Here is a 25,104-nt window from a genome sequence, read left to right on the forward strand (position 1 = left end):
TTTTGCCTCCATCGAAAAGCGAGATTTAGAAAGGCTGAGCTATGCTGGGGTGCTATGTGCTTCGCTCGTTTAATGGTGCGAAACATGATTAGGCAAGCATTTAACGCCGCTTACCCTTCTGCAACAAAAACATGCGTTTGTGTAGGCAGAACAAGTGTTCGTACAGCTTGAGGTGTCTTATTCATCCTAAACAGGCATGTTTTCGCGACGCCTCCTTCGTAGCTTGCGTTCACCATAGTGTTCTGCCACCACGGCACCTGTAGGTTTTGTCAAGAGCAAATTATGAAACGTGGATTAGGTTGAAACTACGGGAAGTTTTTTTTTTTCAAATGAAACTGTATTTGTATTAGTACCTGAAGAAATCTCCTCGACACGTCATTGTAAACCAGCTGGTTAGTTCACGTTTGTACTAAAGAGCGAACGTTCGCTTAGACGGATGTATTTTACAGAACAGTCGGTTTTCATTATTATGGTTATAATGAGTGATATTTACGCATATACTATATGCTTGAGCAGTCATTAAAACGGAATGCAAAAACACTGCGAAAAGCCTGAGGTGTAAAGGAAATAAATGCATGCACGAAAATAGTTTACAAACATTAGCTTGACAGTAGAATGTTTTACTTAGATATGCTAGGTTTCAGTACAAAAAGAAATGAAAACCATCATCCTGCAAAAAAAATTATATATATGCATCGAGAAATTTATAAAGTCCCAAATTTAGAAATTGAATTAACTCTTGAAGTCACGGCATGTTGTAATGCACAGTTGTTAATTTTTTTCGGTAATGAAATGTAGATGTGCGAGCTCCAATTAAGAGAAGCAAGTACTGAACACCAAAACATCATTGTTCCTGTTGAAAGGACGAGCAACTTCTCTTTCTATAGCCTTCTTTGGATGGCCTTTTACCCTCAAATCGATAACCTTCGTTTGACTCTATGAGAGACCAATAAGTTTGGAAGCAAAAATACAGTGCTTTATTCACAATACCTCCGATATAAAACCGTCTTAAGGCTAATATTATGATGAGCTCTCCCCCATACGTAAGAATGAAGCTATCAAGTGTGGCCACAGAAATACGACGAAATTTTCCATTCATTCAGGGAAGCGATCCTGTAGAGTGGTCTAAAAAATTAGATAATCATGCGCTTTATATATCTCATCTTTCAGTAGCAGAAAGGGATTGTTTCGGTGCTTATTTCTTTTTTCTTGTCGTAGAAGGGAATATGTCTGTGACGGCAAAGTTTCTCTAAAGTTATAGGGAAATGAATGAAAACTTGGCGGAAGTATTTTCACCCACGTACGAATGTGATTTTCAGCATATCACGACGCATAAGCGGTGTGGAAGATCATGTTTCAGAAAAAGAATAATCTATGAAAAAAAAACGAAAATCTACAAGTTTCATTCCTTGCAATAGCAAAGTACCCAAACATACAAGAAAGGTATACACCGCAGTAAAGCAAAGTGAAAGATATGTGAAATCGGCAGCCTTCCTTCTGATATCATCCCCCGAAGCCTTAGGTTTGCGAGAAACTGATATTGTGTGTTTTATACTGTAGGCTTCCAAGTCTGCATATTTTATATTTACGTAAGCTCTTGCTATATTATACACATCGTAAATCTTCGCTATTTGGAATATTTTGTAGCTAACTCGCTGATACGTAACGCTGCTAATCTTCTGAAACCGAATTAGATAGTGCGGACGTAGAAGTAAAATGAGATTAGTGCCACTAAAATTACAGCGAAGTTTTGGCAGAATGAAACTGACTTTTATTGCTTTGCCCCTTTGTTTATGCACAGGGAGATTCTGGAGGACCCGTTGCCACCAAACTGAAAAACAATATTTTCGTCCAAGTCGGCATTATTTCTTACGGGGGCAACTACCAGTGCGCTTCTCGGCCGAAAGTGTTCACACGAGTAGATGTTCTGGTACCTTGGATACAGCAGCAAACTAAAAAGGAGCGTCTGCATATAGATTTCGATTCTCAAGACTCTGTAATCAATCCAATTTCTGCTCCAACGCCATATTATCTTTGGTCGGGGGATGTGTTGTCTGAACCAGAGGATGGGTATTTGCCAATATAACTTTCTATAATCCAACTTAATAAACAATTTTGCATGACTGTGTGACTGATTCTCTAGGGGGCTGTGAAATAGGCAGAGAATATTAGCCGACGACCGCAGCGGTGCTTGTTGACACGAGAAATCCTCGTGTACAGGGTCGTCCACTTCTAGTTATAACACGGTCACCGCTTTCAAAGCGCTATCGTGTTACCCCGGCCATTCAATCAAGCTAAGTGGCAGGCTATGCGCAGCACCAACAGGGTCCCAATGCATTTGTATAGCTTTGCTTCGATGTGCGCCTGCGTCGGCCTCACGGTTGCTTTGAAAGTAGTGAACGTGTTATAGCTACGTAGACCACTTTAGGGTTATTGGTGAGTTTTTCCCATTAACTCGAATTAACCCGGCCTATTAGTGCTATGGGCCTTGTTACTCATCTGAATATTTCAGATCTATTTTTCATTTATTACATGTAGAGCATTCCTTTTCAATTATCCTGGTTTAATTATGTGCGGCTTTTTTATAGCATTACTGAAATGAAAATTCTGGAGTTGGTGCACACAAGAGAGTAATGTACAAGGTACGCACATGATTTTCATATGACCAAAGTATTCGTGCAAATTATCGGTTAGATCTTAATAATTTCATTTATTATTCGACATGGATGTCATTACTTTTCTATGCAATGAAATTGAAAGCATTCGGACTAATGTGATCTCAGGAATGACAGGAGGCGCATTGAACTAACTTCCTTGCTGCGATGTGGACAAGAAATGCGGGAGAAATATGGAAGCGTAAGCAGCCGCTCAGCAGTAGCTCGTATACACACACACACACACACACACACACACACACACACACACACACACACACACACACACACACACACACACACACACACACACACACACACACACACACACACACACACACACACACACACACACACACACACACACACACGCACACGCACACGCACACGCACACGCACACACACACACACACACACACACACACACACTCACACACACGCGCGCGCAAGCGCAGACAACAACACTAATGCAGGCACCTCGTCTTCGATTTTTACACGGGAGAAGCACTGACGTGCGCGGCATAGTTCGCTCCATGAATGTGGGAAGACTCCCTTTAGGAAAAGAATTGTCCCGATTGTTAACATAAGCACGATAAGATAAACAGCAACAAATTAGCGTCGATAACGAACGAAATAAAATCAGTAAGGAGCCGAACGCGTAAGCAATGCGGGCAACATGAGACGTGCGGCTTCATTATACTAGCATGCGCAATATCAGAATGAGGAGCGCGAAGAGTTCCCTCAGGAAGCACTTCGTAATCCCTACAGCGGAACACCCTGTAGTAGCAGAAACAGCGATGCAAGTGCTCATCAGAACAACACCTACGACGAGTGCGGCTCACACCCAAGTCTAAACACCTCGAGGATAACCGACGTTTCTATGACGAAGGTTGTACAAGCTTTAGACTATCGGCTTTGTTGCAGACGAAAGCCAATCAAGGCCATCTGGAGGGCTTCCCCACCCAACTGCGCACATTACTTTGCATCGGTGACATTCATCTCGGGTGTACCGTCAGGTAAGAGTATATCACGCCTAAAATAGCTGTCACCAGAAGCCCATTAATATGCAGAAAAACGTCGGCCGGGGCTTTCCTCCACGGTGGTTTTCTACGAAAAAAAAAAGGCGTATAGGAACAGATAGGTTCTCATGGTCGCCGCGCCTACGTAGTAACCGGACCAAAGTTTTCGAAATAATCGAACTGCGACTAGAGCTCCTACCTTTCGCATCTGCCTATCTATCGAGACCATACATGTTGATATCGTGGTTGGATTCAAGTTCTCTCACGTCAGATATATAAATTGGGCTAGACGACAGTTCGTTCACATTGTGCTTCTGTAATCTACAATCGCCAGGCGTGCATTGGGAGACGTTTGCCCTAACAGTGCAAGGTAATGATATTGACCAGTGTTCGTTACGCGAGTTCATCCGTTTAGAGGGCAACGGGTTGTGGTCCTCTGGTGAGTGGCGTATCTGAGCTGCATTACAACATCCCTATACTATACTACGCGATGAATGCGATTGTACATTGCAAACATTATGGGGGAGAATTAAGCTCCGCTATTAAGGTCATCATACGACAGCATAGGCGATCACCATACATATAAATCCGTTGGTATAGTACTGGCTGCGATAGGTAGGGTCACCGCCGCTTGCGGCGGGGGCTAGCCTGCCACAGAATTTTTGTCTGTTGTAGGCCGTCATTGCACCCGCCACCGCTTCGGTGGTGGACGACGGCTGTTGTTGCGGCGCGCGTCTGTCTTTCCCTCTTCTTTTTCTTTCTTCTCTATTTTCTCTTCTGTCCGCCCGAGGCAGCGGACGTGGCTCAGCTACAGAGCCAGTAGCAGGCCCGTGCATTTTCTTTTCCTTCTTCCTACAGTCACAACAACAACGATATATAAAGCGCCACTTGAACGAAATTGCATGAACGTACCTGCATGACCTAGGAATAAGCGTATAACTCCGAATGTAAGCCTTTTGGCAGGCTGAATCTGATATCCCCCTCCCACATGAAAGGAAAGGCTCGAGTTAGCAGCTCTCGCCAAACGTAACGTCAGGCAACCCTACGTCCAATCAATGGCCGATAATGGCAGCTGCCAGCTACCACCTGCCGACGCCATGCTCGCGATTTTTCTATCACAAGGCTGACGACGGACTTGATGGCAAACGGCCCTTTTTCGCTTGTCGCATTAAAATCAGCTGTTTCCGCAACGCTTCCTCTCTGGAGGGTATTTGTTTCACAATAACGCGATTAATAATCAGTGACGCCAACAACCCACCACTCGAGAGGCACTACAACAACCAGGTCCCACGTGGTCATCATCATCACCATCGGCCAGATTATGTCCACTACAGGGCGAAGGCCTCTCTCATACTACTTCAACTAACCCGGTCCTGTGCTAGCTGCATCCACGTGACCCCTGCGAATTTATTAACCTAATATAACATAGCATTACTTGCTTATTCGAACGGAAGTTTTGCGCGTGGACTGGTTGGAGAGAACTGGTGGTCTCCCCCTGCTCGCGGCCAAGACAGGATTGCAATTACCATAGCATTGAGGCTGCACGCCCACGCTACCACGAGGCTTCTCTTTTCCTTGATGAAACATTCCTTTTCAGAGCCCGATAGTGTAAGCAATGCGTATTGGATGACTACTAAGTGAACTCCAAGTCCAACGCTGTTCCCGTTTGTGTACTGAAGGTCCGTGGCGACGTCCTCGTGAAGATGACTAAATATCGGCAATGATTGCAGACGGCTTTGAAGCTGGGGAAAATTCGTTTTTCATGTTTCCAAAAGGAGCTGCCACGAACGCTGCGTCCAATAAACGAGGAAATCATTCAGCACTGCTTTCCTCAAATGTGTGAGTGCTGTTATTTTTTTTGCAATTATTCAGAACATCTAAAAGCATAGTCATGTTTAATACTGTTGGGAACTGCCATAAAATTGACATTATTGATCTGCACATGGTTGTTGTGTTGTAGTATGTCGGGACTTTAGGCATATTGGCAGCATAGGCCATCGTGCGCCAAACGCGCCAAACGCAGAGTTGCATCTCCTTAGGACAATAACGCCTCTTCAAAACACTATTGCAGGCACCGATCGCTGCAAACACTTCACTGCTCCATCCCCCAACCGTGTCGCCAAAGTCAGTTTCTATTGGTGGCAACCTGAAAGCTAAAGTTCTCTTGCTGGAAAACGCAGCACCTAGCTCCAGTGAGTTTCCTTACAAGGAGGGCTGTGTAAACGACACTGAGCCCTTAAAAGACCGGGTTTTGCGTTTTTATTATGGTGGACCGAACGCAAAAGCCTATCGTATTTTACCTTAAACCGCGAGCATCGGCATTACAGGTATGAAGGCCAAAAAAAGTGGATTTTGACTCTCAATCAGGTGTTTGATTATACGGTGAACATACTCATTGACACGCCAAATTAAAAAAAAAAAAAACGAATGGCTGAGGCAAGCAAAGATAAGACACCTCTCCTTTGGTGCGAATTTCCCTGAGGCTAGCATAAGTAAACATTTTCTCTAATTGTCTACGCATAGGGGTTTGTTCGAGTTATGGAGTTCAATGTCCCAAAGCGACTCAGGCTACGAGGAACGCCTTGATGGAGAGCATCAGATAATTTCGACCACCTGGTTCTCTTCTCCCATCCTCAAAGTGCGGCTACCGCTTTGAGGAGACCAAATCAGGGTCGCCCGGCTAATATATAGATGAGCACTATAACCAACAAGCCATTTAGGCAGTGCAATTTCGCTTTGTAACCCAAGCCTGTTAAACCTCTAGTGAAAAGCATTTTGTGGGCTGCGAAAAAAAAGAAAAAAAAGAGAACCCTTATAAGCATGCTCCTTGACATTAATTCTTCAGGCGCGAGTACTGCAACTGAAAAGTCACTGCTTCCTAATGTACAAGAATTATGACCTCTTATAAAAGTTTACGCTTTAAGGCAATTTTACATAAGCTTGGGATGTAAGCAAATTGGAGACTTTCGATGACAGGACTATTGTTATTGAACCAGCATCCAGGTTTTGGAGGACGACTTTAAGAAACATTGCAGCTCGATTAGGATTTCTTTAAAAGAACAGTATCTTAGCAGACAGTCATAGCTTTAAAAGAAGCGTATGTGGCGCAAAATCATCGCGGTTTAAGTCATTAATGCCATTGCAGACAATATAATAATAGCTTCTGCTCGTTGATAGCCGCGTAAACGTAGCGTCAACAATTTAGTCTTTATGGAACGAGGAAAAGCCGACGACGCTAGAAGGGCTCGCACTCCACCGGAGTATACATCGCATAATAAAAGTGCGGTCAGGAAGTGAAAATACTTTTGAAAAGAAAAAGCACGCCTGTAAGTAAACCTTCAGCCTAGGAAAACTATGAGATTTTTTCCAACGAAATCCGTGATCGCATTCACGGACAATAAATCAAGGAAAGAGATATCTTATTTGCATGGCTACTACGTGTTTACTACGATGAATATCATTTTGCTTGTTATCAAATAAGCGCCATGCACTAGAAAAATCAGACAAAAAACCCTAATATGGAAGAAACTACGTATACCTACAACATATGGTTGTATCAATGTTATCACAAGGCTAAAGCGCGAATTGGAAAAATATGGGAGAGGTCTTCGCTCTGCAGTGGGTGTAATCAGGCTGATGATGATGATGATGATGATGATGATGATGATGATGATGATGATGATGATGATGATGATGATGATGATGAAGGTGCGAAGATCTTCAGCTTTTAAAGTGCGATGGCGTTAAAGTTACGTTCGCAGCATAAAAGAAACCTCTTGCATAAAAATCCAGCAACCACGAAAGTTTTCTCTAAAATATAGATGTTTATATTACCCCCCCCCCCCCCCCAGAGAAACGTCAGAATATTTTAAGATGATATAAGATTTTAAAAGGGGTTATACTGCCAAGTAGTCATGAAAATGCGGTAGGCAACACAAGAAGAGACTGATGTTGTAGTTGACTCATTATAGGGCTGACGTGCGCCCGCAAAAGAAATAAGCAACTCGCCGGCGGCGATAACAGCAAGAGCATGCTCGTCTGTCGTCGATCTACGAGTGTTCATTGCATTCGGCAGAGCTTAGAATAAAGTCGCCAAATAAGCATCTAGACAAGCGCGCAAAAATGGCCAGAGTAACCTGCAACATACGCAACGTACATGAGCGGCTGGAATATTATACGAGATATATCTTGGCGCATATTGCGTGACAAGTAAAATGATAAAGCCGGGTCTCGGCGGCACTGAGCATGGAAAAGATTGTTCAGCGTGTTAGAAACACAGTGATAAGGACACGTACTAGCGGTTCTTAAAAATAACAACAAAACAAGCTTTCAAAGGTTCGCGGCAAGCGGCAGTATTAATCAAGAAAGCTTGTAACGCTTCCGTGTGGCTGGCGGTACAATAAACGCAGCCTCTTCTTTGCGGGGGAAACTAAGAAGGCAAAGAAAGGGGCTTGCTTGTTCAAGCACACTCATGTCTCAGCGGATCAAAGGTTCCCTCGAGAAATGTAAGGCCCAGCAGAGAAATTCCTCCACGCCGTCTTCAACGGGGATTGTTATCACCTGCGTCATGCCCCCTTGTTGCTTGACCTCCATCTTGCATGACTGCCATCTGCGTGATTCCAGGTGTCGTATTCATATAAGCAAACTGAGACGCAACAAGCAAGCTATGTGTACTATGGTAGCGAAGGCTCCATAAGCGCCCATACGTACAAAACATGACGGCTCATGGGACTCCAGCACCCAATGAAAACTGGGGGGCCATGACGTCGAACGACGTCACGCATGCGTAAACTTTGGCGGGAATTATATACAAGTTTTTTTGTTTTTGTTTTTTTAACCGCCGCGTTGCATTGACGAGCTTGCATCTGTTGAAGATTACCTTTCAGAGCGCGCCAACATTTGCAATCTAAAAGATCTCGATATTCTGTTGTTTACGCCCGTATTCATAAGCAGTTGCTCCAGCACAATGAAAGTGGTTGGCAAAGGTGGCGGCATAGAGAGGCAGCAACACTTCCAAACATACAGCAAGCGTGCAAATTCATAATGCTAATGCTGCTGCAAGTCGTGCAAGTACTTTGGCTATGTACATTGTCCCTCAGCACAGTAAGGTGTGGTCCAGAAACACTGGTGCAACCGGACAGTCGTGCTCAGTTCGAAACAGAGTCTACCAAGTGAATAATTATGGTTTTCATATTCATGGTTTATTGCATCAACCAAGCAAATACAGCAACAAAGCACAACAATAAAAAATGCACGTCGCAGACAGCACAAACAGTAGTGCGGTTTAAGCGGGCTAATCATCTCAAGGGTCACAGCCGAGGCATGGAAAAGGGTTGAAGTCCCTGCCACAAAACATCAGCAGATAATAAACATGCATTTGAAGAAAACAAAGCTATGAGAGCTGCAATTGAAATAAAAATGCCATGAAAGTAGGTGCATCAAGACACACGTGGAGCATAAAGCTCTGGGATTACTCTTAACATTGAATTTCTTCGGCTGAAAGAATAGAGCAGTTTTCAAGGCCATTTCAATGTTGCACAAGTCCAGACAGCTTTAGCATCAACAAACGTGCCTAACACAGGAGCATTAGAGCATACATTGAATCTGTGTGCAACCTGCAGATCTGCTCACCGTTGAAAGTCAGCCGGGAAGCGGTGTAATAAGACACCGACGGTTGAGTCCACGCTGCCGCAATGTGCCAAAGAGCCTCACTTCCTCACTTCGTGCGGGCTCACCTTGCAGTAAAGCGCTAAGCGCAATACAATGCTGCAAGAAGGCTTCGCACTGCCCGCACGTCGAAGGTGACGAAACCAAAAAAACACGGCTGCAGGGGAATATTAAATCTCACCAAACGGCGACAGAGCAGCGCGACCAGCAAGGACGTGTGAAATCTTCGCAAAAGGGACATTTTCAGACTTGTGAAAATATATACGCTTTCCCGGGCGCACCAAGGCCCGCACCACAGCAGACAGCGATAAGAAACTGTTTCGTGCTTTGTCAGCTTCGTTATCTCCGTTGCCTTGGTTACCTCTTGTTGCCTACTTCGCAAGAACCTAACAAAAAGGCCCGAAAAGTTTCGTCAAGACCGATGCAACATTAAGGGGGCGCGATAAAAAAGTGTTGCAATGATTTAAAAAAAAATTAAGAATGTCTTAATAAAATACTTTACATCATATAAACGCAAAGTTATCAAAATGTCTATCCTTCTTATGTTGATTGTTACTTTGTAATTTGTAGTAGTGTAATTTCCTAATCTGAGTGATTGGCCCCCCGACCTGTGGCTATGCTGCGGTACCGTGAACCGCTTTTGGGCCCAGCCTTCGCCACCATTCTACTTCCGCCATGCAACAAGGCTGAACAATGGATTGGTTGGTAGTATGTGTTCATCTTCGCGAAGTCCGAAGCGCAAAAAAGACAGGGACATGAAAGATACAGATGACACAGTGCTGATGTCTCGCATCCCTATCTTTTGTGCGCTTCAGACCTCGCAAAAATAACTTGAGGTGGTTATCGCACACGGGCTACTTCCCCACTACGTGTTCACCTGGTTCTTTCATCACTCGCGTCACGTCCCCTTGTTGCTTCCGCACATGACCGCCATCTGCGTGGTGTCAAGCGCCGTATTCATATTCGAGCTGAGGAACAACAAGTGAACATTGTTCTGGTTGGTGTAGTGTGTTGTTCATCTTTGCAAAGTCAGAAACGCACAAAAGACAGGGACGTGATAGGCACACGGGACACCGCGCTGTTATCTGGTTTCCATGCATTTCTGTGCTTCAAACTTCGCCAGAATGAGTTGAGGTGGTTATCCCCGCACGTGCTCTAAGCAGGCTACGCAGCATACAGTATATCATCATCATCATCATCATCATCAGCCTGACTATACCCACTGCAGGGCGAAGGCCTCTCCCATATTTCTCCACTTAACCCGGTTCTGTGCTAGCTGCATCCACTTGACCCCTGCGAACTTCTTAACCTCATCGGCCCACCAAACTTTCTGCCGCCCCCTGCCTGTATACAGTATATACATCACTTTCAAGTTCTTTACCTCAGCATATGGCATAACAAAAAGGCTTTACGTTTTTTTTCAATACTAGTAATACTTCAGAACATTACACTGCCGAATATCGTACTCGTTTGCTAACTTTTTAGTAAACAATTACGTAGTGAATAATTGCTATTCCGCTCACTTGCCTTATTTACACTCCGTTTACAGAGCGCCACAAGGCGGCGTCAGCTAATGTAGCGCCTCGACAAAGACCCGGCGGTGCAGCGCACGTATTCTCTATAATTGTTTAGATACATACGAGCTGTTTTCAGATCCCAGTGGCTGCATGCACCGTCTGTTTCTTGTGAAGCGACAGCATGAAATGATCGTGCTCACGAACCAAGATATGAGAATACACACTATCTGGAACCCGTATGTCTTAGCGTCCATAGATGCGGCAGCTTTGCACTTTCTTGAGTTCGAGCTATCTTCGTCGCCTACAGGCTAAAGACAAATGTTCTCATTATACCTACAGTACACTGCAGCGAGCCGCCGGTGTTGTATGAATCTTTTCTTCTACAGCTTAGAGTTTTCAGTTCAATAAATATCAGCGCCGTAAGTATTTTCTGGTATTTTATTGCCCATTGAGTGAGAACATATATGCTGCAATCTGGATTTTCAGTAATTGAGGTCCGCGCAAACAAGAAGAAAAACTGGCGAAAATACACTTAGAAAGGAACCACCTAAAGCACATCCGTTGAATGTTTATTCCGCTATAAGTGCATGCATATATTATACAGTCCGCACCTCAAGCTCAGTAAAGCTGTTGAATGAAGCTGATGTAGCTCTTTTAAATGTTTTATCTGATTAAGGTCTTGCAAGATTTAGGTGAAAAAGTTAGCCACAACCAGCTCCTAAACCCTTTATAATGCTTATACAGTGTTCCCCAAGGCGCATAAAGTAGAGCTCAAATGTACCTTGCTGCCTTCTCTTTTCTCTGATGTGCTCTTTCGTGAATTGACTGAAATTAGATTTGTCAATTGTGAAAGGAAGGGTGACGCGTTTCAGAGGCAGGCTACCTACTTTGGCTGCCACAATGTTCAGCAACGAAGGGTGCTCTTACGTGCACACAGATGGGGACGCGGGAAGCTCAAAATCACTCAAAATAGGTTTAGTTCAAGCTGAGCTCCTGTGGTTCGTTTACTTCTGCAAGTGCTGCTTTAAATGCGATGCCCCTTGAATTGCTATCACCTTAGCGCAGAAAAACCGGAGCCCATGCCAAGAATAGCCTAGTATGAACCGCGATGTCTCAGTTCCACGGTAACATCAATCATACAGACAAGGAAATAGAGGCAGATTGCTTGTGCTGAGCCACACAGAAGAGGTGGGATACGGCTTATCGAAAAGTTGTTCTCGTGTTTATTCCATTTCCAATTGTTTCCACCTAAAACACCCCCGTCGCGAAGTTGCTCTGTGCGAGGCATGGCAAAATCCGAAAGTATTTTATGCACTTGACTCATCCTAGAAATAACTTCCCTCCAATAACTCTTGTCACGTGCAAAAAGAACGAAACGCTCTTGTTAGTTTGAAGTTTGAAGTTTATTTTCATTTCAAGAAGAAATGAGGGACCCGAGACAAAAAGTGAACGTTAATTCACTTGACGGCGCTCGGGCCCCAATACATGGCAACAGCGAGGGGTTAGTAATTACAATATCGGTGCATCCAAAATTCAGATTATGGTTTCAAACAAGAGTTACACATATCTTCCTTTTCCACATAATTCAGTCTGCGGAAAAGCTTAATATAACTGCACAACATGAAATATCAACAGGGTCTGTGAATACCATAAAAATGAATGCAGCATGAGATCCAGAAAATACAAAAGAATGAAAGAAAACAGCAAAGCATATTTACATCTGTGACATAAAAAATAAATGTATTGTTCTCTTATTAACCTTTTCAATATCAACTTTATTTTGGCGAAGATAATTTAAGAGAGAGGGCAAAAGATATGCGAGCATTTGCTGGCCAAATGTTGCTCTCGTAAAAGGCACAATCCAAGTATCTGTAGAACGTGAAGGGTATGTTCGTGTAAGTGCTCTTAAATTGGCGATGGAAAGTACTGAAGATTCAGAGGTAGCAATGTGCTGTTTGTAGCGAACGGCTAAGTTGCATGAATAGAGATAGGCCACTGGCATTATTCTAAAATTCTTGATAAGCGGCATGGTATGAGTGTAGTAGTCTGCTCCAGCTATATGGCGGACCGCCTTTTTCTGAAGTACATATGATCGATTTAAATTTGTTTGTGTAGTTTTACCCCATACAAGGAAACAGTAGTTTAGTTGAGACAAGAACAATGAATTGTATATATGAAGCTTAATTTTGGCCGGTAGAAAGAAATGAAATATTGCTAATATACCCAATACTTTTGACAGGCGTGAAATTGTTTCATTTATGTGCCTATCCTAGGACATATTTTTGTGAAAATAAACACCGAGTGTTTTTACTTCATCAACGATTTCAATAGGAGCATGGCCAAATACTATACTATTATTTAGGGACATTATTGACAACGATGACTGTCTTACGAAAAAAAATGCTTTTGTTTTGGTTACATTTATTTCTAATGAATTAAGTTTGCTCCATGTGCTCAAATGATTCAACGATTCATTTATGTCGTTTACAAGCTCGTTGTAGTCATTGCTTCGAAATAAGAGTGTTGTGTCATCCGCATATATTATATACTCTGGCCTTGCACTAATGTTTACAATATCATTGACATAAAAATTAAATAAGAGGGGCCCCAGGATGCTCCCTTGAGGCACGCCCATAGTAACACGCTTTGAGGAAGAAATATTTTATCCTATTTTAACACTTTGTGTACGATGCTCCAGATATGAACGTATTAAGCCTAGGGGCACACCTCGGATTCCGTATGCTTCTAACTTTTTTAGCAATGTCCTATGATTTAAACGATCAAATGCTTTGGAGTAATCAATGTAAATGCCAGCGACTAGCTCTGTTTTCAAAGCTTCGTAGAATGAATTCTTTTTGTGTTAATAGAGCTAGTTCAGTAGATCTGCCTTTACGAAAACCATATTGTGCGGGACTAATAAGACAACATTTATCAGCAAATGCAGTAATTCTAGTTTGTATTAATTTTTCTAAAGGCTTAGAAAAAACTGGTAGAATAGATATTGGACGGTAGTTTGACAAGTTATTTTTATCGCCTCCTTTAAACAGCACTGTTACCTTTGATGCCTGCATTTTCCGAGGAAAGGTTCCTGTTGACAGGACCAAGTTATATATAGCTATATATATATAGTTATAGCTGATGGCATTGTCCATGCGGGACGTGTCTATTTGAGCTATTTTCTTTTCAGCTGTTTCGCTCATTCACGAAAACAGCCTGGTAGATGACAACATTTCACTCTTGAAAAGGAGTGGTAAAAAAGTTTGATTTTAGGCTTTCGCCGTGGACGAGAATAATAACAGCTGTTTGGGGCAGGCACAATCGGCTGCAAAATGTTCGTTATGACGACACTGTGAAGCTGAATATATATGTGACATGAAATTCATCTCCTTCGCCATTCATTTCGACCAGTCTTCTGCAGTGGCACGCACTGGTTAAATATTCCGCCTTTACGGTAAGCAAGCAACAGCAGGAACAGCTTTTCAGTACTGGTTGCCATGATTTAATTGCGAATAACAATGTCACGGGGACGCCTAATCTTCGCCTCAAAAGTAAGCGCGATAATGCCTTTAACGCCACCTTTAAATTCCGAGAATTTCTAGCAATGAGAGACTGCCACAGGGCAGGTAAGCCGTTCAATGTCTTTAAAGGGCTTAGTTTTGGAGAAAGGAAAACACGATATCTGTCTCACTTCTTGGTGGACACCTGCACTTAATATGAACAGAATGCAATAGGAGGTACAGCCTTTGTCAAAAGTTTGGAGCCCAGAGGGATCGCTTTTAAGCCTAGTGCGCTGTGCGATGTCAGCGCACGTTAAAGATCCCCAGGTGGTCGAAATTACTCCGAAGCCCTCCACAACGGCTCCTCCTTCTCTCTATTCACTTTCAATCCCACCTTCTATTCTTCCCTTACGGCGCGGTTCATGTGTCCACAGAAACAAGTGTGGCAGATACTGCTCCTTTCCCTTCCTTGAACTAATTATTTCAAGCCGCATAATAAAACCATCAACTTTTGTGTGGCTTAAAATAATTAGTTCGAGGAAGGGAAAGGATATTATGACTTCATCAAATTTGAATTGAATTAGCGACGTTGAATTAGCGACGGGTGTTTTGACAGGTGGCGTGTATAAAGTGATGCTCACTGGGCACTTAGGTTGTAATAGCCAGAATTGATTTCACGTTTTACGCAGGATGGTCGGCTGCACTGAAATTAGCAAAAATGAAGGCGCGTAGACCAAGAAGGCACTGTATGTCGTATGTGAGAAATATTACTGGAACTGAGAAATTTAGCACCTTTTCTCATTCATGCCTTCGCTCTACACAGAAATTCACAGGAAAAGCAACGCAGAATGAACTTCTTTCTCTTTGGAGTCGGCATTCTTACAATCCTCTTGAAGCCGGTAAGTATGCTAGTAAAAATTGTAATATTCTATGATGTGTGCATTTGCAAACCAACCACTAGATATAAATTGTTTGCGTTATGGAATGATAGATCAGCATGAAGGCTCAATTCGCGCATTTAATGTCTACCCGCTTAGAACTATTTCTTGAGTTTCACGCTGGGCAAAATTCAAAAAATTTTTCAATATGTAGTTTTATATCGTATGCTTCGTTTGTCTTGTTCGACATGTTGCTTTGCGAATTTTAGAATTTGTATTGTTGTATACATCCTACTACTCCCCGCTGTTCCTAGTTTGTATTATGCATGAGACGAAGTGTCTGCATCATTGTATTTCATTTCTTGGACCCATAACTAGCCTATGGCTACAGGTCCAAACAGTGTTGGACACATCTTTATTGTTTTTTCAAGATAAATAAATAAATAAAGAAAGAAAGAAAGAAAGAAAGAAAGAAAGAAAGAAAGAAAGAAAGAAAGAAAGAAAGAAAGAAAGAAAGAAAGAAAGAAAGAAAGAAAGAAAGAAAGAAAGAAAGAGAGAAAGAAAGAAAGAAAGAATTCTGACAAATTCAAACGGAATAATAAAGAATGACTACATTTACGAAAAAATGCTGAGATATTTCCTTTTGGACATCAGAGTCAATTTATTGAATACATCAAATATTGAACCCACTAAAGAAGAACGCACTGTCTTGCCTATTTACAGCATTTTTCTAGAATTTGCAATCCAGTGAATCATTTGAGTTCCTCTTATTCCTCAAATCAAATATTGACCGCACTAGAAAGAACATATGGTTTGTCTATGTACAGCCTTTTCTTGAAATTTCTATCAGGAGACTCAGCTGAGTCTCTCTTATTCCTCAAATCAAATATTGACCCAAATATTACAAGTTTTCTAGAAATTCCAATCCGGTGATTTTTTTTATTCCCTCTTATTCCTCAAATGAGATATTTACCCCACAATTTGTTTGTCTACATAGAGCATTCTTCTAGAATTTCCCATCCACTGATACATTTGAGTCACGCTTTACTGCCGGCCATTTTTCTAGCTCTTAGGTAGATGGAGGGATTCAGTCTTTAACTCAGCGAAATTATAAGACACAAGTAGACCTCACATATCATGTAAATTTCCGACACCAATGCTGTGTTCCTCCCTGGAATAAAATGTCTCTGATTACTGAAGGAAAATGTTCTCACTTGACAACCCTGATCATAGACAACCCTGATCAAGACATTCTGTGATTCAGTGAGTTTTTAGGCAAAAGAACATTCTCTAATCTCATTACTGTGGCACGTCTACCATTTACAGCTCCGCGCGGAGTATTTACAGATAAATGCGGCTGGTAAGTATTGTGCCTCCGGTACAATATTCATATCTACTCGCTTAAACAATTTGTGGCAACGCGTTAAAAAATGTGCACTCCAAAATTCTCCACGTAAGAATAGTCCTTACGTTCAGAGTAAAGTACAGCCGTGAGCAAAACTGGTATACAGCACTGAACCAGTGACAGAGCTCGAGAAAATTGTATCGAAATGCCATCTAGCAAGAGCGTAAGGGACAGCGACAGTGACACATGCATGTGGATAAAATGGGGCACCGGCACTATTGTCTCGATCTTAGATAGCTGTTGCAAGGCGAAGTTAGCACGAAGTTTTCTCGAGCTACGACAGAGACTGGGTGTCGTATACCATCTTTGCTCACGACTGTACATTCGAATGTAGGGGGCTTCGTCCCGCGCACCTTACTGACGCTGTAGACCTCAGATTTAAAGGACTTTAGGTTGGTGAACGCAGAGTTCGCTATCATTACTGTGGTGCTCTTGCAGCACTCTAAAATAAGAGAAGTATTAATTACGCGATTATGCTGAAGTCTTATGATGGAGACATGCCTCACGCGCATTCGTTTATGCAAGTATGCCTTCCGGTCGTTTGGCGTAGACTTAAAAGTGTTGTAATCATTAGAATCAGTAGTTCTGTTGAAATAATTAACCGTGAGAGACGTTTGACCTCTCTAAAGGAAAACTTACAAATGTGATCATTTCGTACCCGTGTGATAACCCTTTTTCCACCCACAAAAACATCGTTTTTTTTTTCAGTGCCTGGATTTAAATAGCAGTGGAATATTTCTGACGAAGTGGAAGAAGTCTGGGGCTGCAGCAGGTCAACTTGGGCTCTAAGGAGAGCTAATGCCGCAGCTGATTCACATCAACGTTCAGAGCAGATGAAACAGCGCACCGCGTTAAAAATGGACACAGTATATTGCAGTATTGTACTAGTTTTTTTCGTCCCTGTTAAGCTAGACAGGTAATCGACACCGTGACTTCATCTGCGTACTTAGTTAAGCATGAAGCAGAGAATTTTATTTAAAACTACATGTTAGCCATTTGTGCAAGTTTTTTTCTAAGCCCCGGCTTTTGCAGTTGGAATAACTGCGTATGTATGGTCAGGGCGAATGCCTCTCCGCAGATAAGGCATAGTAACCTGAAGAGCGACTAAACTGCGCAGGAGACATTGAACTGCATAGACGATTTTTACGCATAAAAGCTACAAGAAACTGGATTAAAACTACATACTACTGAAGAGACAAAACTGCCGCCCCTAAAATTCTTGTGAATAATGAGTTATCATGTGTTCCTCAAATATGTTCCCGCAATTCAAAGCCTAGTGTCCCTGCTACAGGAAAGACAACAGAAATGCTAAAATAAAACTTGCCCCTCTTTTGTATAAATATTTCCCGCTGTTATCCCATAGTAATGTTCAGCGTAAAGCATTTATTTTCGTTATCTTAATTTACTTACGCCTCTATGGAACGCCATGAAAAGCGCTGTATGTAATATGTTTTCTCTCTCTTGAAAATCGCATCAGCGACAGGTAATGTAATCTTCTAATACTGTCAATATGTATTCGTTCACTCGAAGGTTGCGGAGTTTCCGGTGGCCCCAAACTTATCTACAATGGAACATCTGCAAGCCCTGCTCAATTTCCATGGATGGTAGGTGGGAGAACATGAATTGTATTGACATATCAATTCGGAATATATCATGCACCACTCTACTGAATTTACACTCTCCCTCAGAACGATTTGCTAAATGCAGGTAACACTGCTCAAAATTGCTGTAAATTGCCGTTTTGGAAACATGTTCTATGAAATGGTTCAGACAAATTAAACAATATTGAAGAGCTTGGCTAGTGAAAAACATTAGCGGGACTCAACTATTCTTCAACCAAATTTAACGAGCGGTAGCCACGGCCGCTGCCGTGACAACGGCTGGCGCTCAGATCTTCGCTCATTTCCGCTCTTGGTAAGCTTCTCGGCAAAGGGTTATTCTGTATTCTCGATGTTCAATGATTCTAGCGGTCCGTACGGCACCGCTGTGGTCTATTTTTAGAGAGATAGCGTAAATGTATGGCATTTTTATCGAGGTTGAACGGTGAGGATGGAACTACATAAAAAGGACGAGGTTCATTGCACAGTGCGAGAGTGAGTTGCAGTTTTACACGAGGCGCAATTGTCTGCAGCGATAACACAGCGATCTCGTCGTTCTGCGCGACGAGGAAGACGATGGTGTTTGCTATATAATACGAGAGTTCAGGTCCAAAACTGTACCTTCTGTTGACCGCGAGGCTTTTGCATGAGGAAGCAGCGCTAACAACGAAACGTTTACAAGAAAAGAAATTGAAGGATAATCTAAAGTGGCACCGTGCAATGAGATCGTGCTCTAGTTTGTCGTAAACGAATCGGCATCTTGCCTAACTCACAGAAACACTAACTGTGTTAAAGTTAAGGAAGTGGGTTTTACAAGACCAGACTTGAAGCGAGTGGAAATTTCGTAGCGTTTATTCAAATCACCTAGGGAAAAAAGAATTACGCCCAGGTCGTTTTTCCACCAACTGTAAGCAAACAAATGACGAGATTTTAAGGTTTGCTATTAGCCTTGCGCATTGCTTGTAACCAGCACCAAAAATATATCAGAAGCCCTTTCTAATCTCTCTTATAACAAAGAAAAACTTCCAGCTTCTGCATCTTTCGCATCCTTCTAGAACAGCGGCCGCGAAAAGGAGAAGTGGTTTTAATCTTTACACTATGATCGACATAACATGGTTTCATTAGCAGCCAGGTTCCGAAACTTAGTAGAGACTAAGCTTAACACATCTAAACTTCCCTTCAATTGAGAAACGCGAGAAAGTTGGACAATTCAAATTCCTCATATGCCGAAATTTGCGGCATGTAATTCAGAGATTGCACTAACAAAAACTTTAGATTTCAGGCTGTACGTATACATAACCAGTATATGCTTTCAAATCGGGCATTCGTAACGCGACATGCCATTTTCCCCTACTTCAAAGGTTGTTTTTATTTCCGCTTATTCCGCTTGCCGACGACATTGATGACACTGCGACCTCGGCTTCCGAGTATTGCAAGTGCCTGTTGTCCTTGCAACGAAAGTAAGACACGCAGAGCTTATCACTAACATCAAACATTGACAGATATCGCGCTTAAGTTTGCGAAAGCACTGGCAACTGTAACAAGATATAATAGGATTTGCTTCACGAAGGAAAGCTATCCAATGAGGAAGGAAATGGAGGCTTTGGCAAGAAATAGATTATTAACGTTTTTTTTTTTTTATTCCAAGAGCCCGGATGATCATGATGATGGTTATGGTGATTATGACAGATTCTATCACTAAAACATACCGGTCACAATTAATTTCCAGGTGGTTGGTTTGTGGTATTTAAAGTTCCAAAGTGACTCCGGGCTATGAGAAGCACTATAGTGGAGCGCTCCGGAAATTTCGAGCACCAGGGGTTCTTTAACGCGCATTGTCAACGCACAACACACGGGCGGCATGTTCTTCCCCTCCATTGCAAAGCGGCCGCTGCGGCCAAGATTCAATCCTGCATTGGTGGGCAGTGGAGTGCCATTAGCACCACACCTCACCGGCTCGGCTACAGCCACTTTCTTGTCACCATGCATGGATAAAGTGAGAACATAACATATCGTTGAGTGTCACTAAAGCATCAGTGCCAACACGTGCTTGAACACGTGTCTCCATATCCGCTGCTATCTTGGCACCGTGTATTAGCGCTCCAACATAAAACAATGCCCACCAGGAGAAATCGACTAACGGCGTTGAATATTTTGATATGACGCCAAAATTGAACAACAGCTCATGAGACGGGCCCGGAGGATTGCTGTACCAGTTAGACGTAAAGACGTGCGGCCTCTTGCCGTTTCACTTACAGTTGATTCCCGCGCAGAACACATTTGAATGACGTTCGGATCCATGTTTACAAAGTGTTGATGCAATCCATTACAATAATCTTGCAGCAATGGCTCAATATCTCTCTGGAAACAGAGCATGTCGCACACTGAGAACCAACGAAAAAAAAGGACCGGCAGGCACCTGAATCTGATTTTTGAGTGGCGCGCTGTACCAAGCTGGGTTGTGCGGCTAATATAATGGCATCAATGGCGATGCGTCCCTCAACGAATCAGAGTCCCGAGGCGCTGCTTCTCGCAGGCGCTTTCGACGCATATAGTCTTCTAATACTGTCTAGAGGAAAAGCTAACAGTACTGCATTCTTTTTTTTTTTTTTTCACAAAGAAAAAGCGCAGGAATGCAGGAAAGATTTGGTTTTGATTTCTATTGGCTATTATGGAACACAAAAAAAGGGGGTTCTCGGCACAAAGCCTCAACGAAATCTTGTGAAGGTGCAATGTCGACCTAAAATATGGTTTAAAGGTGTCGAATGGGTAAATACACTGGACTTAAATAGTTTGATCAACACAAAAAGAAGAGAATCGTGGGACCCGACCACTGCTAATTTTAAGGAAGAATTCAAGTTTTTGGGCCGAAGGGCATAGCCACCTCAGTTAAGAAGCGTAATCTTTCCCGTACTCCCGCGATGGATGAATCGACCTTAGAAACTCGTGCAGATGGCGGCGAAAGCATTTCCTCTAGGTAATAATGACACACCCGAGCTTTAAATGCTACAACTACTACCCAGTGGCGTCAGAGTATCGTTCTAGATGTTCGTCACATTTGGTTGAGGCACCCACTCAGCTCTGATCACGTGCCCACTCGGGCCGTTTTTGCCGTAAAGGGTGCGAAATAACAGGACGAGGTGAGCAGAAATACGCATTTCAACATTTCATCTAAAGTCGAGTGAGTGAGTGAGTGAGTGAGTGAGTGAGTGAGTGAGTGAGTGAGTGAGTGAGCGAGTGAGTGAGTGAGTGAGTGAGTGAGTGAGTGAGTGAGTGAGTGAGTGAGTGAGTGAGTGAGTGAGTGAGTGAGTGAGTGAGTGAGTGAGTGAGTGAGTGAGTGAGTGAGTGAGTGAAAAACTTTATTGAGGTCTTTTGGTTAGTCTCGGAGAGTCTTCCTGCAGCCGCTTCTTCGCCACCGTTGTAGACTCCTTAGCACGGGTGGTTCCCTCATTCCAGGGCTCCACTGGTCCTGGCTACCTCGCATGCGTGCTGCACCAATGCCCTTTGGGCGGTGAGCTCGCAAGTCGAGAATTTCGGACGACATACCGAGTGCAGACTGTACCCTAAATATAGGAGTAGTTGAAGCTTTCAGCTTCCAAATTATCATGTCTCGTCTAAAATAAGCAAAAAAGCCTTTACAGTGTGCCATGGCGCCTGAGATATCTTATTATGCAACCGCACGAAAGTACGCCAGTGTTGGTAATGCATCCGAAAACCTTCTTGCTTACGTACCGTCAGCTCATCATATAATATGATCATGTGGCAAGCACGAAGGAAGAACTATGTTTTTTCTTTCATAATTACAGGTACAATTAGCCATTTACACAACCAAAGGCCAATTTAGATGCGGAGGAACAATTATAACCAGGCGTCATGTTCTCACTGCCGGCCACTGTATAAAGATGTGAGTACATGCTGCTAAATTCTCAATCTCTAATGGGTATATTTCATGCGGTACTGCCGAAACACGCGCCGCAGGTAAAATGCATTTTGAGGGATAATATCAAGTGCCCATATTTGGCCAGTTTGTGATGTTTATCACAAGGCACTTGTGATTTTCAGTTGCATCAGCAGAGAGCAGGCTATTATATCATCGTACATATCACTTCGCATCTCCACATCGAACTTTCAAAAGTTGGCTTTTTTTTCTTAGCAAGCATGCCTCTCAAAATGATTTAGTAATTAAACTTCCCGGACAAACTGAATCGCTAGGTAATGCGTTGCAAACACTCTTCGACATGCTTTCAAAATTTGCCGATATTCGAATGACAAGCCTATGAAGCAGTGGTCGCTGAGTCGATTTCAGGACCGCCGCGACTGTGTGCCAAGTACTTAGTCTAACGGCACTAAAATTTTGCAAGAAGGCCTGACTTTCAGAAGTACTGAAAATAGCAACAAAGTCCTGAAATTCAAAACAATGAGCAACCCCGGGAGCAAGAACGGCTGGCAAAGTTACAGGAACCACAAAGGCGCCAAAGAATAACTTTGCTTTCATATAAAGGAAGATTCGTCAGATGGTTAAGAGGTGTCCGCTGCTTAAGCCCCTGCAATGTACTAAGGTTATCCAACTGTTTGCTGAGTACATATCAAAGAATTGTACATGCTAAAGTATATTTACGGCGTAATCGAAGGTGGGAAACATGTATTTTTACATTGAGAAAAGCATACGTCTCCGCCGGGGCATACGAAAATTGTGATGATGAAGGTTTTGCGACAGTTGTACGGGAAGCAAAGTTTAAAAAATAATTTGTTCACCAGAACAACGAATGGACGGTTTATTACACCAAGGAATCAAAACTTAAAAACAAGCCGAAAAAGTACTTCCTATTCAGCACGCAGCCGCAGTTTCACATCAGCCCGACATGCTCGTTGTGATGAAACGACCGCCTTTGAACACATATGAGGGATTAATCGAGGACAATCGGATAATGCTTTGTGCCGGACAAAACCGAACTACATCGAAGCAACGTAAGAAAAAGCTGATACCTATGTCAAACGAATACTTTCGATCCTCATTGAACTTGATCTGCATCGAGGTTTTGAAGAAGGATTGAAGCATCCGGTGCGACACAGGAGTTTTCAATGAGCATTGAGAAATTTCCTTCGTGTGTGCTAGGTGACGCTCGTCTGCCGACAGCTAAAGCACAGTGGTTTGTCGTCTGCCGTCAGTCGCAATGAGTCTCAGAAAGAAACGCGAGATTGGGGGTAATGATTGCGGGATTTTCAGATATGTGGCGCAAACAAAGACAAACACAGGAGAAGATCCACAACACACGCGCACTTCTCCTGTGTTTGTCTTTGTTTGCGCCACATATCTGAATACGATGATGCACCAACTAGCCTCTCAAGCCGTTATATTGCGGGATTTCAGCGTACACAGCATCGTTTCGCTTTTGGCGCCTCAGGTAGCTGCAGTTTCTCTTTCTCTCCACAGTTTCTGCGCCAACGCGACGCCATCTTTACAAGCGATGGACCATGGTTTAGACATTATAAAATTAGCATAATATAAACAAGCCTAATGCTCTACGAATGTTCTAACAACGTTTTCAAAATGTTCTATCATGCCTTTTAATACATTCATCTGTTATTATTTGCGGTTCTATCGCATTTATTTGTTTTCAAATTTTACAGCTCGCTGATGACGACGGTGTCGATGACTGCTTTCGAGTGTGCTTGAAATCTCAAGAGCGCTTGAGGAAGCAGCTTGAAGTCATACAGGCTCGAGCTCGATTTCACTTGAAAGTTGTCGTGCGACAACCTCGATCTTGAGTTGAATGCATATTGAGTTCAATGAGGGTCGAAAGTGTTCTTGTGCCAGGGGTATTACATATGAGGCGAAATATGGGGACGTACTACAGAGACCATAATTAATATAGTTTATACCATTTGTCCAACACATATACCCATACTTATTACTCACAGACGCACTCATTTCGACCTACCTAGCTGCAAACAGAAGCACCACGGAATGCTATGTGCGCATTGACAAGCCTGCGGTTAAAAGCGGTATTGTGTTCGCCTACCTGACAACTGGCGCTATAATTCAAGGCTCGGCAATGCATCCAAATGATACTCGAAAGGTGTACACCACTTTTGCGTCTGACTCTACGGATGAGATGCAAATAGGGACCTTAAATTTAACTGCTTGCACGTAAATATTGTCACGTACACGGTGACTAAGGATACCAATGATAGCAGGGGGTAGCCCAGACACAAGAACACAGCAGCACAGACGCAAACGTGTAAGCGACACTTTGTCGTCCTCTTCAACTTCGTCCTCCTTTTCCACCTCAGTCATGCGCCACCTGGCAACGCTAGGTGGCATTACCCCCTCCCTCCGGAAAAAAATGAGAAGGGCCGGTAAAAATGGTGTGAAAAGCAAGAGAGTGGTCACAGCGGGTGGCCATACGCTATCGGTGGTAGTACGGCTTCAGCCGCACAATGTGCACAATGTCCGAGCTGTGCTTTCGACGTTTTGGTTGTGTGGCACCGTCTGGGATAACTTCATAACTAAGGTCACTCACACGGCGCAACACTTTGTACGGCCCGAAGTAGCGGGAAAGGAGTTTCTCTGACAAGCCTGGACGGCGAACTGGTGTCCATACCCAGACTTGATCTCCAGGCTTGTAGTCAACCTGGCGGTGCCGGAGGTTGTAACGGTGCGCGTCAGTGGTCTGCTGCTGCCCAATGTGCACACGGGCGAGCTGGCGGGCTTCCTCAGCGCGGATGGCATATTGCTGGGCATCTGAGGATAGCTGGTCATCATCTGGGCACGGGAGCATGGAATCGAGCATGCTCTGAACTTCGCGTCCGTAAACAAGTCGAAATGGTGTGAAGCGCGTTGTCTCTTGTAAGGCTGTATTATACGC

This window comes from Amblyomma maculatum, chromosome 11 (genome assembly GCF_055883805.1).
Source record: "Amblyomma maculatum isolate TAMU_Amacu chromosome 11, ASM5588380v1, whole genome shotgun sequence".
In the NCBI taxonomy this organism is placed as follows: Eukaryota; Metazoa; Arthropoda; class Arachnida; order Ixodida; family Ixodidae; genus Amblyomma; species Amblyomma maculatum.